Source organism: Lissotriton helveticus (assembly GCF_964261635.1).
Source record: "Lissotriton helveticus chromosome 1_1 unlocalized genomic scaffold, aLisHel1.1 SUPER_1_unloc_78, whole genome shotgun sequence".
In the NCBI taxonomy this organism is placed as follows: Eukaryota; Metazoa; Chordata; class Amphibia; order Caudata; family Salamandridae; genus Lissotriton; species Lissotriton helveticus.
This window is the reverse complement of record NW_027611723.1, coordinates 442550-459487: the sequence shown is the minus strand read 5'-3', so window position 1 is coordinate 459487 and position 16938 is coordinate 442550. Positions and strand designations below refer to the sequence as shown.

The following is a 16938-nucleotide window of genomic DNA, read 5'->3' as shown; positions in this document are numbered from 1 at the left end:
AGGATGTAGGGAAATTATTACACTCAATCAGTGCCCAGTCACCCCTGTATGTTGGCAAAATTATCATAGCTAATCAACGCCCAGTCACTCCCGGGTGTAGGCATTTATAAATGAATAAATACATCTAGTATTTGTAAAGCACAAACTACTCACCCCTAAGGGTGTCAAGGTGCTGGGGGCCCTCTGGAGATTAAGTGAGCTATTACCCAGAGTCACATAGTGCTGAGCTGTGCTGCCGCTGGAGCCGGGAATCGAACTGTGAGCTCTGCGCTCTGGAGCCAAGAGCCTCTCCCGTATCACACCCAGTCAATGCTCAGTCACTCCAGCATGTAGGCAAAGTTTTCACACCCAATCAATGCCCTGTCCATCCAGGAACTAGGGAACGTCTTCACAACTAATGAATGCACAGTCCCTCCAGGATGTAGGCGGTTATTACACCCAATCAATGCCTGTCACCCCAGGATGTAGGCATCAATGCCAGTCAACCCAGGATGTAGGCAAAGTTATCACACCCAATCAATGCCAGTCACCCCAGGATTTAGGCAAAGTTATCACACCCAATCAGTGCCCAGTCACCAGTTACTCCAGGATGTCGGGAAAGTTACCACACCCAATCAGTACCCAGTCACCAGTTACTCCAGGATGTAGGGAAAGTTACCACACCCAATCAATGCCCAGTCGACCCAGGATTTAGGCAAAGTTTTCACAACTAATCAATGCCCAGTCCCTCCAGGATGTAGGCAGTTATTACACCCAGTCAATGCCCAGTCACCCCAGGATGTAGACAAAGTTATCACACCCAATCAATGCACAGTCACCAGTTACTCCAGTATGTAGGAAAAGATATCACACCCAATTAATGCACAGTACCTCCATGAATTAGGCAAAGTTTCCACCACTAATCAATGTCCAGTCCCTCCAGGATGTATGCGGTTATCACACACAATCAATGCCAGTCACCCCAGGATGTATGTGGTTATTACACTCAATCAATGCCCAGTCACCAGTCACCCCAGAATGTAGGTGGTTATTACACCCAATAAATGCCAGTCCCTCCATGATGTAGGTGGTTATTACACTCAATCAATGCCCATTCACCAGTGACTCCAGGATGTAGGCACAGGTATTTTATCCAATGAATGCCCACTCACTAGTATAATTTAGACAGATCCTTCTAATTTGCACACATAACACAGTCTTATTTACTGCAAGGCAGTTAAACATGAATACTCAAGAGCAAACCAAAAAACTTTAGAACTCTTTTGTTGCTGAGGCATCACCCCAAATGATACTATTATTGTGTTTTTATTAGTATGGTATTAGTGTTTTTCTTAACACTAAGGAAAAACGCAGTCCTGACGTTTTAAATACCTGCCTTATGAAAGTGGCCTCTCTGATGAGCAACAATTCTTTCAAATTGAAGAGGGATAAGACTGAAGTTCTGATGGTGGGCAATCAACCTCAACTCTGAACACCACATCTGGGTCCAGATGTTCTTGGTACTTCTCTGACTCCGGTCTCTGTAGATAAGAACATAGACTTCTGGCTTGATGAAAAGCTTTCAATGAACCATCAGATCACTGAAGTCGCCTCGACCTGCTTTGGCGTTATGAGATTTCTAAGAAACATCCTCTGCTGTCGACCCGTCTCTGCCCCACGGACAGTAGTACTGCCACTGAGTTTGTCCAGGTTGGATTATGATAACAAGCTTTATCTGGGATTCACTAAGGTCTCACTTAAGCGACTCCATGTAGCCCACAATGCGGCAGCCAAATTACTGTTCCACCTTCCTAAGTGTGCCTCCACCTCCACTCTCCTCATTGCTTCTGGTTGAAAAGTGAGTCCAGTTCAAAGCTCTCTGCTATATGTAGAGTTAACCCAAATTGAAGCCCACTGGACATGAGATCAATGGTGGCACCTGACCATCTCGCAGCGGATGTCGTGCTGATTCTGGGACTTGAGGGAAGCTGTGGACTTCGACTCCCAAGTGCCCTGAGCCAACAAGCACCTGGGCTCCTCCCTCACCTGCCGCTTCAAAACCGCTCGCGGCCCCCGCTTCGCGGTAGCCGCTCGCAGCGGATGTCGTGCTGATTCTGGGACCTGAGGGAAGCTGTGGACTTCGACTCCCAAGTGCCCTGAGCCAACAAGCACCTGGGCTCCTCCCTTACCTGCCTACAGCCTATAATATCTGCTCACGCCCCACGTCTCGCGGGACGAGCGCGGGGTGAAGCCCGGGCCAAGGGCGGGCCCGTTTGAGCCTGTTCGAGGCTGGAGAGACTGGGCTGGGCCACCCCTCTTACATCAGAGACTGAATAAAAACTGTACGTGCATTTAACCGCATTTATACCTTGTCGTAGTAACTGCATAAACCTGTAATGGCTGGTCGCTCAGGAAGAGGGAAGAATGCTATACCTGGAGGTTCTGTGGCAGGTACAATAGATCAATTTATTGTAAGAGCTGCCTCGGTATTAGCCCGTGAAAATGATCTAACAGAGCGCCGCCTCTCCCTAGACCCCGCCTATACTAAACGGTCTTCCTTGGGTAACATTGCACTGTCTGTCACCCCGGAAGGAAGCACAAACATTAATGCCATCAATGACTCAGTAGCCATAAGTCTGAATAGCGACTCAACAACTGCAGATATCATGAGTACTATGGTTGGTGGAACTGCCAACCCACAGACTTTAAGTATCATCGACACTGTGATTATCTTGCCTGAAGGGGTATCCACCCGTGCACAAACGCAGGCTGAAACAGAGGCCACTCCTTCTTTGTCAGGACATATATCAGGAGCGATAGCTAAAAAGGGGAAGGTGGTGGTCGCCAAAAGGGGAAGACAAAAAAAAGCAGCCAAAGATAACAATGACATTCTACCATCTGCTGTACAAATTACCCCCGAAACATACGTACCGAGAACAAGCACTCCTCATATTAATATGTCTGCTGGTCCTCCGGTGGTTCTGGATGAGGGTTTTTGGGTAAAAGTTGGTGAAATTTTAACATCTTCTATCCGGCCCATCGTGGATAGATTAAAGCTCATTGAAGAAAGATTAAAGAAACTTGAGCATCTGACTTTATCGAATCTTGAGCTTAACAAAAAGCTACATCCGTTAATACCAACAGGGACCCAAGATAAACTTCCCTCACAAAATCACACAAGGATAGCCCTGGCGCCAATTTCCACGCCCCAGATACCCGCACCTGATCTAATGAAAGGAATATCACGGAGTCATACCGAAGGTGAACTGTGCCCCAAGAATGCCAAAAACGCTCAAGGAAAAACGGACCTACCGAAGAGAAACAGCGCTACCAATTATACGGTGGGTGGGGGTACAACTAAAACCTTGCAGGAGAGTGGGAATAGAATTGGTACAACTGATGATCTAGGATGTTTGTTGCCGAGTATAGATCTGCCCCCTGAATCAATTCCTTATGTTATTATTCTGGCAGGAGTCCCTGAATTGGGGAAAGGTACATCAGAATCGTTTGCAGAACTGAAAAATAAAACCATACATTGGCTTAATGCCAACAGACCCCTTCCTCCACACATCCATTGCAAGATCTTGTTTGTACGGAGAGTCAGCTGGGTGGGAAGGAGCAGGAAAAACTTCCCAGGGGATTGTATCATTATAAACTTTAAAGATACACAAGCTGTTAAACATATTTGTGGCGGGTGGTTCCACATGTCGAAAACAAGAATACAGCTATTTGATCTTACCTACTACTATAGTTCTAAAACACACGGTACAAATTATGTTACACAGGGAATTACTTTGGAGGGGAGCCCAGAAGTAAATTATGCCAGAAATAGACCAGACTTCGAGGGCTACGGTCTTGGTCTGGGTTTTCCAACTAGTAACAGATACAGCGTACTTGACATGGTGGACTGACTCAGCCCAAATATTGTCACCCCCAAGAACTTCCAGCCAATGGTGAAGGAAACGGAAGCCAACCGAAATAACACTGAAAAACAACCTCATAATATGGCCTTGGGTGGCCTGGAAATTCACTCTGCCCGAGCTTAAATGATGACATGGATAAAATGATTTACCCTGACACTATTATAGAAAATAAACAATGTACACATGTTAGAAATGGGATTTCCAGTTGGCTGAGGCTTGCGCCAAAGGCAGGCAGAAACCACCACTCTAGTCAGGGCAAGGGAGTTACACGCCAAAGATAAACCCTGCTCACCCTCTAGGCAACGTGGCGCGAGCAGTAAGGCTTATCCCGGAGGCTATGTAAGTTAAGTGTTTGCGCGCGCACCCAGCAACAACACCCAAGGCCCACCACAAAGGAAACTCCACACAAGGTTATGTATAAAAATATCAATACCACAAAAGAGGGTCCCAGGGAAGTTTAAAGTCTCAACAGGATTCAATCCCCCATTCCTTACAGACTACTACACAAAACGGAATCCTGAAGACTATTGCCAATGTACTCTAAGAACAATGTACATCTAAACAGAGAGATGAATATTCTCTCTCCAACACCACAAGTGTGTGAGAAGGGGAAGGCTACAACTAAGAATCATACAAGGATATTAAGGTATCCCATCACTACACAGTATCGTGCCCAGTGTCATCATCTGGGAACCAAACAGTACCCACACAGGCTCTCTTATAAATCAGAGAAAACCAATGCCTGATGTACCGTATCCTTCTGATGATTCTATCTGGAGGAAAGAACTGAACCAAAGATCTGTGTAGTGTACTAAGTCAGACGTATATTCATTGTCTCAATGAGTGCAGTGCGTGTAAGTGAAGTGATTTAAAAAGGGTAAACTCCCTGGATCATGTGTTCATTGATGCACAACACATACAATTTGTGAATCCACGCAGTTGCCCTACTAAAACAGTGTCAATGACAAAGTGAAAAAAGTTTATCGATGCTGGGATGTGCCAGGAGGCACCGACGGATAGAGCGGGGTCTCACCCAATCGAGCTGGAGCCGAGTGAGGTGAGGTATAACCACTGAGGAGCATTGATGCAGTACTTTCCACATGCTCATCGTGGTTCTTAGAAGCAACACAGAGACTGTATGTATCTGATCTATATCTACTTGGATTAGGTTTGATGATGCAGTGACATTAATTGACATGGTCCTGAAGAATGCCAGGGTTCTTATATCCATTGAAGGCAGAAACATGTTGACCAAGCTAACGTTCGAACAGTGATTAATTTTAAACTGTTCTAAACTTTTTTCACTTTGTCATTGACACTGTTTTAGTAGGGCAACTGCGTGGAATCACGAATTTTATGTGTTGTGCATCAATGAACACATGATCCAGGGAGTTTACCCTTTTTAAATCACTTCACTTTCACGCACTGCACTAATTGAGACAATGAATATACGTCTGACTTAGTACACTACATAGATCTTTGGTTCAGTTCTTTCCTTCAGATAGAATCATCAGAAGGATACGGTACATCACGAATTGGTTTTCTCTGATTTATAAGAGAGCCTGTGTGGGTACTGTTTGGTTCCCAGATGATGACACTGGGCAGGATACTGTGTAGTGATGGGATACCTTAATATCCTTGTATGATTCTTAGTTGTAGCTTTCCCCTTCTCACATACTTGTGGTGTTGGAGAGAGAATATTCATCTCTCTGTTTAGATGTACATTGTTCTTAGAGTACATTGGCAATAGTCTTCAGGATTCCGTTTTGTGTAGTAGTATATATAAAAATAGCCTTTGTATTATAGCTAAACACATTATGATAAAAACACACACTTTACAATGTGCCAACAGGCACGGGCAGAATTTACAGGGGATATGTACAGGACAGGGCCACATGGACCACTGTCAGGAATATGCACTTTTAGATTTAGTACTTGGTAGAATTAGCACTTGTAGGAATAATAATTAGCACATAGAACATGTAACTGTAGCACAAAATAGAAAATAAAGCACACAACCCGTAACCACTGGTTAGCGGTAAGTACCACCTACGCAACCCTAACCATCTTAGGAAACTAAGTAAAGCTGCTATTGTTCGAATAGCCAGGTCTTGAGGAGTCTTCTGACGGTTAGTAGGTCCTGGGTCTGCCGTAGGGGAATGGGGAGGGTGTTCCAGGTCTTGGCGGTGAGGTGTTAGAATGATCTGCCTCCGGAGGTTGATCTTCGGATACGGGGGACTGTGGCATGGGCGAGGTCGGCTGAGTGAAGCTGGCGGCTGGGGGGTGTAGAAGCTGAGTCGTCTGTTAAGGTATGTTGGTCTGGTGTTGCGGAGTGCATAGTGAGCGTGGATAAGGATCTTGAAGGTGATTCTCTTGTTGAAGGGGAGCCAGGACAGGTCTCTCAGGTGGGGTGTGATGTGGCTGCAGCGAGGGATGTCGAGGATCAGGTGTGCAGAGGCGTTCTGAATGGGTTGAAATCATTTCAGGAGTTGGGCCGAGGCTCCTCCGTAGAAGGCGTTTCCGTAGTCCAACCTGCTGCTGACGAGGGCCTGGGTGACTGTTCCTCTTGATTGGGTGGGGATCCACCTTTAGATCTTGCGGAGCATGTGGAGGGTGTTGAAGCAGGAGGACGAGACGGCGTTGACCTGCTTTGTCATGGAGAGGGTAGAGTAGAGGATGAACCCTAGGTTGCTTGTGTGGTTGGTGAATGTTGGAGCTGTTCCCAGTGCGATCAGCCACCAGGAGCCTTCCTAGACTGAGGGGGTGGATCCAAGGATGAGGACTTCCGTCTTGTCCGAGTTTAGCTTCAGTCGGCTGGTCTTCATGCACTTGGCGACGGCTTTCATTCCTTCGTGGAGGTTGTTTTTGGCAGTGTGGGGGTTCTTGGTGAGGGAGAGGATCAGCTGGGTGTTGTCGGCGTAGGAGATGATGTTGAGGTCGTGCAGTCGGGTGACGTGGCCGAGCGGTGCAATGTAGATGTTGAACAGTATTGGGCTGAGGAATGGGCCCTGGGGTACGCTCATATGATCTTGGTGGTTTCGGAGCAGAAAGGGGGGAGGCGGCCGCTCTGGGTTCTGCCGGAGAGGAAAGAGGTGGTCCAGTCCAGGGCCTTCTCTTGGATCCCAGCGTCATGGAGGCGTGTACTTAGGGTGCGGTGGCAGACCGTGTCGAAGGCAGCTGACAGGTCCAGGAGGATGAGGGCAGCGGTTTCTCTGTTGTTTGGCAGGGCTCTGATGTCATCGGTGGCAGCGATGAGGGCAGTTCCGGTGCTGTGGTTGCTGCGGAACCCGGACTGGGACAGGTCCAGGATGCTGTTTTCCTTGAGGTAGCGGGTCAGTTGTCTGTTGACGGACTTCTCGATGATCTTCGCCAGGAAGCGGAGCACGGAGTTGAGCCGGAAGTTCTTGAGGTCCTTGGGGTCAGCCTTGGGTTTTTTGAGTAAGGTGTTGATCTCAGCGTGCTTCCAGTTCTCTGGCAAGGTCGCTGTCTCGAAGGATATGTTGATGGCTTTCCAGGGATGGGGTGCGATGGTGGTGCTGGCTTTGTTGAAGATGTGGTGTGGGCAAGGGTCTGACGGAGATCCGGAGTGGATGGTGTTCATGATTTTGATGGTGTTGTTGTCGTTTATGTTGGTTCAGGAGAGCAGGGGGTCGTTGCGGATGGTGGCCGTGAGGGCGGAGGTCTCAGTGGTTGTCGGGGCGGTCGTGGAGTTGAAGCTGCCGTGGATGTCTGCATTCTTGCGATAAAAGAAGGTGGCAAGGGAGTCGCACAGGCCTTGCGAGGGTGGGATGTCGTTGGTGTTGGAGCTGGGGTTTGTAGAGTTCCTCCATGATGTTGAAGAGCTCTTTGCTGTTGTGTGCATTGTCGTCTAGGCAGTCTTTGAAGGAGGAGATACATAAGGGGATGATGGACGGAGCGTTTGAGCAAATCAAACACTCACCCCCAGTCAACTGATCTGGGTTTAATCCATCGCCATTCTTTAGCTCACTCCGCCACCCCAGTTCAGACATGGCCATATGCAAATCAGTCTGACCCTGTGCCTCATGGGAACAGTCCAGCCCGAACTGCCAAGCCACGTCTTCCCTGGACCGGAAGCAAGCATCTTGAAGGAGGCCTTTTTGGTGGATCTGATGAGGTGATGGTGTCTGCGGGTGGCGTTCTTGTGGGCTGCGTGGCTGTCCGGTGTCCGTTCACGATGCCATTTCTTCTCAAGTTTTCGGCAGGTTTGCTTGGAGGCCTGGAGGTCTTCAGTGAACCAGCTGGCTTTCTTGCTGGGGTGACTGATGGAGGGTTTCTTGATCGTGGCGAGGGTGTTGGCGCAGTCATCGATCCACTGTCTGAGGTTGCGGGCGGCGGTGTAGGGGTCGGTGAGGTCGGCGGATGGGCTCCAGGTGAGTGTGATGGTTAGCTGGTCTTCAGTGATCAAAAAGTTGAAACTACAATTACTCAGGAACCACCAAAGACCCAAGAAAGGTTCCAATCTTTCAAAGTTCAACAGCAGATTCACACAATGAAAAGCAGCTCAAAGCATAGTAAAGGAGGTCTTGGGACAGTGGGACTAGTAAAGGAGGGTTACCTATTCAATGCTCAGCACACTGTGCTACCAGTGCGCTACAGGACCATGTCCCTGAGCATGGGGGCAGGGCGTGGGACAGTGAGACCTGGTAAAGGAGGGGTTAACTAGTCCGTGCTCAGCACACTATGCATTATGTTTAGTCTACAATGAGAAGTGGCAGAAGGTCTGAAGGCTGAGGCTCTGGCAGGACAAGGACATGTGTGTGAGAAGTTGGCCTGGTATATGATGTCCACTATTCTAGTGGGCACCTTGCACCAGTCCAAACGACCCTTATTGATCGTAGGTTGTAAAGTCAACCTTACAGAAAGCTATCCTAGTGGTAGCTGTGGAGAGCAGCCTTCAGGTTAAGACTTAGAAGCGAGTTAAGCAAGTTATTTTACCAATTATAATCTCTTGAATTACCAAATGAAAGCACACCACACAAGGTATATATCAAATATATATGTATTTAATCTAAACACAACCCCTCTGGTCTCTTTATGAGGTCAGAGGTAATAGTACAATACAAGGAAATTAATTAGCATACGATAAGTTGAACAGTATAAGTTATGCCCTGGGGGCCTCACAAGCCATATACTAAAATAGTGGTATAAGAACCACGTGAGAGTTAGAAAGCAGGCCTAGGGCCTGTAGAACCACTGGGGCTACCTGGAACCACCAAAGGTTAGGATTCAGGAGGCCCACAGGGGACGCGTGCAGTGTCTAAACACAGCCACGGATCACCATTGACTTTCTATGGGAAGCAAACAAGTTACAATTTTAAAGATTAAGGACACTTCTAGGTTAACTATGATGGAACCCTTTTAGACTTAGACACTTCGAGAGTCAAGACCCACGGGAGCACCGCAGTACTCGTGTTACCTCACCCAGGTAAGCCGGGTGCACAGGTGTCTTTTGGTGTCGGGTTTCGTTGCCGATTCCAATGGAGAGCTGCGAAGAAGTGCTGCAGGCGACCAGAGGAAAAGTGTCCGCGTGGATCTATGGATGGATCGGAGATCTGAAGAACCTGAAAGCAGAAGGGACAGAGTCTGGGTCCCTTGCCAGTGACCAGGATGGTGATGGGAAGATGCCAGTCAATGTCGGGTGATTTCAGGTAAAGGAGGTGAAGCTTAACTCTTCAACCATGAGGACCAGGAGGCGTCGATGACAACCAGGGGCTGGATACGAGCTGTCCCACGAAGGATGTCAAGTGCTTCAGTGTCAGAATCCGGATTGGATCCAACAAGCCTTGGCAACAGCAACCCATACAAGATGACAGGATTGGCTTCAGTGCAGACCAGCAAGGTCTGAGGGAGTCCTCCTTTGGAGAGGGGTGAGAGCACATCTGGAACAACCAGGAGAGCTCAAGAAATCAAAGATGGCCCTTCGTGCAGGCTCACTAGCCAACAGACTAGGAACTGCAATGGGGCCTCAAGCTGAAATGCACAAAGCAGGCCCACGGGACACTCATGGAGTGTGGGCCTCTGAGCTTTGGTGCAAAATGTGCTCGGGCAGGGGCTTCAAATACCCCAATGCACAACTTTGGGATGCCTCGGGAAGTAGGTGCAGTTTCAAAAATGCAGGATGTCCAGGAGTTACGGTCCCACCTCTCTCGTGTCTGCTACGGGTCTCAGCTTTGCTGGGAGCTTGGGTCAGCGTCAGAGATGTCTGGAAGTCTATGTCCTGTGTCGCAGATTCTTTGGGATCCAGCTGGAGCCTTGAAAATGCAGACCGGCAAAGATGCAGTTGGTGCCTGTTTGGACAGGGTGGTCACTCCTTGACCACAAGGGAGTATTCTTCCGTCTTCCAGTCGATATGGAATGTCGAAGGTCCAAGATATATGTTGCAGAGTTTTGTCAAGGGTAATCTAAAGTCCTAGGGACTGAGATCCTATTCTTATAGCAAGTTTAGGGGCTGGACTAACTCTAGGGTCCCACCTATGGGAGGGCCGGGGGAGGGGGTGGTTACACTCCTTCCACTTTGTCCAGTTTCACGCCAGAGCTGGGGCTGAGTGCCCCAGCAACTGTTTGAAGTGGGAAATGCATGGAGCACCTAGTTTGCCCCAGGCAGTGTCTGAAATGCATTCACTGAATGCAACCCACCCTGCCCCAATACACTAAAATCTGTCTGGGGAGTTGCCAGCACCTCCCTGGACAGGATACCTATTGTCCAGGCCTTCCCTGCCGGAGTTTCGTCCAGCAGCAGAAGGGCAGACTTGTGTCTGTGGCAGCAGGATCCATTTTGTGATGCTGGGGCTCTGTTTAACTTTAACCGGGTTTACCAGTAACTACATGTCTTCTCCTCTAGAAGTGTGGAATGCTACCCCCGCCGCCAGAACTGGCGGGGGGTAGTATTCCAAAGTCTTTGACACCTTACACGAAATGTTTTGATAAAGCCAAACCAAAGTTAGCACTAACCGCGAGGATTATGCCCATGCCCCTGCAGCCATGGGAGGAGCTCCGGAGAGGAAGTGAAATCTCTGCGCTCCGGAGCTCTGTCCGCTTTGTCCTCGGGCACTGCTGGTCATGGGCCGGAGCAGGAAGGTTTGTGCATAATTCCGAGCGTCCGAACGCTGGGGGAGTCTACTGAGCAGGGGGAAAACCTCAGCAGACGCCGTTTGATGAAGCTTTGTGGCTTAACTCTTCCCGGCTCAGTGATATGCATGCGGATCCAAGATGGCGACCACTAACTGCATAGTGGGGACCCCTGGACGCAACAACAAGCAAGCCTCGAGCTGTGAGGAGTCGGGCCGGTGGCTGTGCAGTGGGGACCCCTGGGCTGAGTCCTGTGACCCGGATTTGCGCTGCGAGGAACTGGGCGCCTGCTTTAGGACCGACATCAGCAATTGCCCTGCCCGCCATTAACTCTGAGATGAGCCCCTGTGCCGGACGGGCCACTCCGTGAGACCACCGTGGCAGCAGCGGAGCAACAGGGGCCCGCCACGCACTCCGAGATGACTCCCCGCCCTGGCCGGGCCAGTCACGGGTGCCCAGTGCTGGCAGAGCGCCGGCTGCGGGTGATGGCCGCTGGAGGGGGCCGGCGATACCTGAAGAGCGGGGCACTGTATGTGAACGAGAGGATGGACCGGGAGCAGCTGTGCGGCCCGGCCGCGCCCTGCCTGCTCACCCTGGAGGTGGTGGCCGAGAACCCCCTGGAGCTGTACAGTGCCGTGGTGGAGGTGCAGGGCATCAATGACAATGACTCCGCCTTCCTGGCCGGGGACGTGCAGCTGGACATCAGCAAGTCTGTGGCCCCCGGGCGAGCTTCCCGCTCGAGAGCGCATTGGGTTACTCTCATTGACTTCTTTACCTTTTTCTTTTGTCCTGGCCATGATTTTGCTGCTGTTCTCGGCCGCCTTTTTCTCCTGACCCTGGCCCTCCATCTTGTCCGTTCCCTCGGCCTTTACCCTTCTCCCTCGTTTCCCCCTTAACGATCCTCAAATATTTCTGATTTGCCTTTTCTCCATACCCCTGTATCCCTCCCACCCTCCCACCCAAATCTACTATTTGTATATATATGTTTATAGAGATAACTCTAATCACTAGTATATGCTGTAGACCATTGTACTCTCTACCATTCCTATGTGACGCTTAGAGTTTATCCATTTGTATCGCTTCCTTGAGTGACTCTCTTCCTTGTGTGACTTTACAACTTGCACATTTGCAATTTGTTCTGCTTGTATCTTTTATGTAACGCACGTAATCCTAAGTCCTTATGTATTGAAACTGGTTCTTATGTGAAGTGCTCTGACACCTTCGGGTAAAGTTTGCGCTATATAAAATCGCATTAAATAAAAATAAAATAGTAAAATAAAAAAATGATAATGCACTTAAGGGTATATGGTATGGCTATATCATAGAACAGCTATAAGGAGATGATTTCGAAAGCTGCAGAGGGGCTCAGCTCATGCTGGGGCACCCTCTCACACAAAAACAAAGCACTCTGCCTCCAGGATTGTCAAGGCCAGCCATAGGAGTGACTTATTGGCTAATATGTGTCTATATATATGTATATATATATATATATATATATATATATATTACCTACTGGCGGTCGCCAGTAGGTATATATAGTTAGGATTTTTTCTCTATGGGTTTTTTGAAAATTCTATGTCTAATAACTTTGGCGTTTGTGGACGGAATTGGCTGAAATTTTCAGGAAAATGGCACATTTTGTTTCTGAGCAGCCCTTGAAAATTTGGGGGGGGTTCGTCAAGGGGGGGCCGAGAAAAAAGGGGGGTCCCAAAACGTGTTTTTAACATTGAGTTTTCCATAGGACGGCTGGCCTCACTTTTAGCCCGAACGGCTGAATGGATTTGCACGAAACTTGGCAAAATTGTAGGGACTGGTAGCCCGATGTGCCTTTTGTAGGTCTCAATATATGTGCTACAGTGGATTTTGAGAAATTAACGTTTAAAAAAAGATATATATCTGTAACAGCGGACCGGGCAGCGCTCCAGTTCGCGTACTTTGCGCGCAACGGAGCTTTGTGAAGCGAAGCTGATTGGTTCTCCGGCGTCTGTAAACATTCCAAACAGTCCGTAGCGGCCGCCATCTTGTCTCTCGGTAGGATCGAGAGACAAGCGGAGGCCAAACCGAAGGGGCAAATGACCATAAGGGGGCATAGTAGATCCTCCCTGACCGTTAAGGTTTGATGTGGAGGTTTGAAAAGGGCCCCGCGGGGCAAAAAAAATAAAAAATAATAATAATCGAACAGCTGAATGGATTTGCACGAAACTTGGCAAAATTGTAGGGACTGGTAGCCCGATGTGCCTTTGCTAGATCTCAATATATGTGCTCCAGTGGATTTTGAGAAATTAACGTTCAAAAAAAGATATATATCTGTAACAGCGCACCGCTTCGCGTACTTTTCGCGTTACGGAGCTTTGCGAAGCGAAGCTGATTGGCTCTCCGGTGTCTGTAAACATTCCAAACAGTCCGTAGCGGCCGCCATCTTGTCTCTCGGTAGGATCGAGAGACAAGAGGAGGCCAAAGCGAAGGGGCAAATGACCATAAGGGGGCATAGTAGATCCTCGCTGACCCCCTAGGTTTGATGTGGAGGTTTTAAAAGGGCCCCGCGGGGCAAAAAAAAAAAATAATAATAATAATCGAACGGCTGAATGGATTTGCACGAAACTTGGTAAAATATTAGGGACTGGTAGCCCGATGTGCCTTTGCTAGGTCTCAATATATGTGCTTCAGTGCATTTTGAGAAATTAACGTTCAAAAACAAGATATATATCTGTAACAGCGCTCCGCTTCGCGGAGATAAAATTATATCTGTATTACCTAGCTGTTGCTAACACCAGTTAGCGACGGCTAGTAGGAGATAGCGACCATCTTGGGCCCCACTTTGCATGTGAGTGATATTTATCACTAATGACATGCAAAGTGGGCATGCCAAGATGTTAGCGACTGGAAACAGTCGCTAACATCGCTATCTCCTATTATCAACTTTTGGAAATATTCGAGATAAGCGCGAATATCTCCAAAAGCTAGCACCTGCCCTGAGCAGTTCTTAGCCATGTTATCCAATGGGAGGTGGATAACATGGCTAAGAGCATTAGCTCGGTAATGCATGAATATCGCTGAGTTTTCAGCGATAATAATGCATTGCGGTCGTTTTTTATCGTATTTGCAATAAACCTTGATAATAGCAAGGTTTATCTGCGATAATTTCTGACGGTAAAAAAATCGTTGCTAAGCATCGTTAGGGATAAATATCGCTTAACTTTGGTAATATGCCCCAACGTCTGTTAACGTTCGATTCGAAGGAAATCAGGAAGTGTTGAAAAACATTGTCTGCGCCATCTTGTCTTTTTTCAAATGCCACACTTTTGTCGTGCACGGCAGCCATTTTAGATGCCTTGACCAGACCCACTCTGTGCACGCTGTCGATCCTTAGCATGGCTCCCCACCCTCGCAAGCATCTCCCCCAGGCAGTGGTCACCCCCGCTCTCTGTCTTATGCATGGGTAATAAACCTCCCCCCATCTGCGCTGCTCTTCCCTGAGAATCACACCCTGTGCCTGCCCGACACCTCCCTTTCGCCCTATTCACTACCGCACCCTCTGACACTCCTTTTCCTCTGTGTCCGATTGTCCAGGCTGGTCCTAGGGTATCAGCTAGCCCTGCAGATGTAGTTTATGGCCACAGCTGTAAAGAATCACCCCTCTTCAAAGGAGTTATAGTAGATCAAGGCCCACACTCGATGAGATCCGTCACAGTAGAAGCGTTGCTATTATCTGAAAACCATCCTGTATTGCGATTGGGGAGGGGACCGAGCCTGAAGCGGAAGATTCCAGGGATGACTCTTTGTACATCAAAGTTTTTACAATTATGTGTCACATTAAAAATATATAGCACTCCGACAAAGTAGTAAGATTATAAAACTTTAATAATTTATAAATATATACAAGAAAACAAAAATAGTAATAACATATAAACATTTTTAGGGAAAAACAACGAAGTAGCGGTCGGCTGTGCGAATAGTCCCAACGCAGCACAACGTCCAGATTTCCGGCGTGGGGCGTCGCGGGGGGTGGGTCATCAGTAGCAAACTGTTGTGCGAATAGTTCCAAGGCAGCAGAACGCGCTGAAATCTAGATGACACGAAAGTGATGTCTAGTAAGTTGCCACCCAGCAAATAACGGCGTGGGGCGTCGCGGGGGGTGGGTCATCAGTAGCAAACTGTTGTGCGAATAGTTCCAAGGCAGCAGAACGATGGCACCAAGGTGATGTCCAGTAAGTTGCCGCACTGGTTTTGGTATCCTACAATGCTGCTCCGAATAACGGCGTGGGGCGCCCCGGGGGAGGCGGCGTGAACGGGCCTCTCCAGGTGGAGTGTCATCTGTTGTAGTGGGGCGCCCCTTTACCGTTTCAGTTGCCATTCCGTCCGTTTTTGGTCCACTGTGTCAAAAGCCGCAATTCAGCTGAGTTGCGCCCACTCTTGCGGTGCAGCGATAGGCGGCTGTCACAGGACTCTCAAAATGGCGGCAGGCTCTTTCCTTTTTGGGCCTGGTCCACTGAAATGGCCCTGGGACACCTTGGAAATCGGACGCTTGTCTGCTAGGTCTTGGACCCCATTCTCGAAAGCGTCCCCTCCGCCTTGAGAATTCATCAAAAGTTTTGGGGGCCCCGACTCCTGCAGGCTTCTGGTGGGGAGCGGCTGCCATGATTGCTCGCGGAATGACCACGACGGAGCTACGAGATGGTGGTGCTCTCATGCTGACGCCAGCTTCAGTCTGAAACATCCAGAAACAAGGTGGGGCTTTCATCGTTTGGGAAAAAAAAAAGTTTTCATCCAATGAAAAGTGTTGTTTTTAGGTCATATGATCAAGCCTTCCATCATTAGGAAACCAAAAGTAAAATGAACCAATGAAAAGTTTTATAAACAAGTCACATGACCTGTTATGCGGCATAGGGTATAAAATGCGGAGAAAATACGTTGGCACGTGAGGCGGCGTCAGTAGCGGACCGATGTGCGAATAGGCCGAAGGCAATACAACGCGCCAAGATCCGGATGGCACCGAGGTGGTGTCCAGCAAGTTGCAGCACTGGTGTGGCCATCCTACAATGCTGAAAGTCGGCGTGGGGCGCCCCGTTGGCCTGTGAGTTTGCGTCAGTAGCGGACCGATGTGCGAATAGGCCGAAGCCAGCACAACGCGCCAAGATCCGGATGGCACCGAGGTGGTGTCTAGTAAGTTGCCGCACTGGTGTGGCCATCCTACAATGCTGAAAGTCGGCGTGGGGCGCCCCGTTGGCCTGTGAGATGGCGTCAGTAGCGGACCGATGTGTGAATGGGGCCGAAGGCAGCGCAACAATATTTTCGGAATAGAAGACACCACTAGGCGCTGAGATGCCAAGATCCGGATGGCACCGAGGTGGTGTGTAGCAAGTTGCCGCACTGGTGTGGCCATCCTACAATGCTGAAAGTCGGCGTGGGGCGCCCCGTTGGCCTGTGAGTTTGCGTCAGTAGCGGACTGATGTGCGAATAGGCCGAAGGCAGCACAACGCGCCAAGATCCGGATGGCACCGAGGTGGTGTCTAGTAAGTTGTCGCACTTCTGTGGCCATCCTACAATGTTGAAAGTCGGCGTGGGGCGCCCCGTTGGCCTGTGAGATGGCGTCAGTAGCGGACCGATGTGCGAATGGGGCCAAAGGCAGCGCAACAATATTTTCTGATTTGAAGACACCACAAGGTGCTGAGATGCCAAGATCCGGATGGCACCGAGGTGGTGTCTAGCAAGTTGTGGCACTGGTGTGGCCATCGTACAATGGTAAAAGTCGGCGTGGGGCGCCCTGTTGGCCTGTGAGATGGTGTCAGTAGCGGACTGATGTGCGAATGGGGCCAAAGGCAGCGCAACAATATTTTCTACAATATTTTCGGAGTAGAAGACACCACAAGGCGCTGAGATGCCAAGATCCGGATGGCACCGAGGTGATGTCTAAGTTGCGGACCGATGTGCGAATGGGGCCAAAGGC

At 49.1% G+C, this 16938-nt stretch overlaps 1 protein-coding gene across 1 annotated transcript in view; it reads right to left on the bottom strand.

Annotated features, from left to right (window-relative positions):
• LOC144806481 (ribonuclease inhibitor-like) overlaps positions 1 to 16938 on the bottom strand; it is a 247136-nt gene that overhangs the window by 115908 nt on the left and 114290 nt on the right. The window lies entirely within an intron of this gene.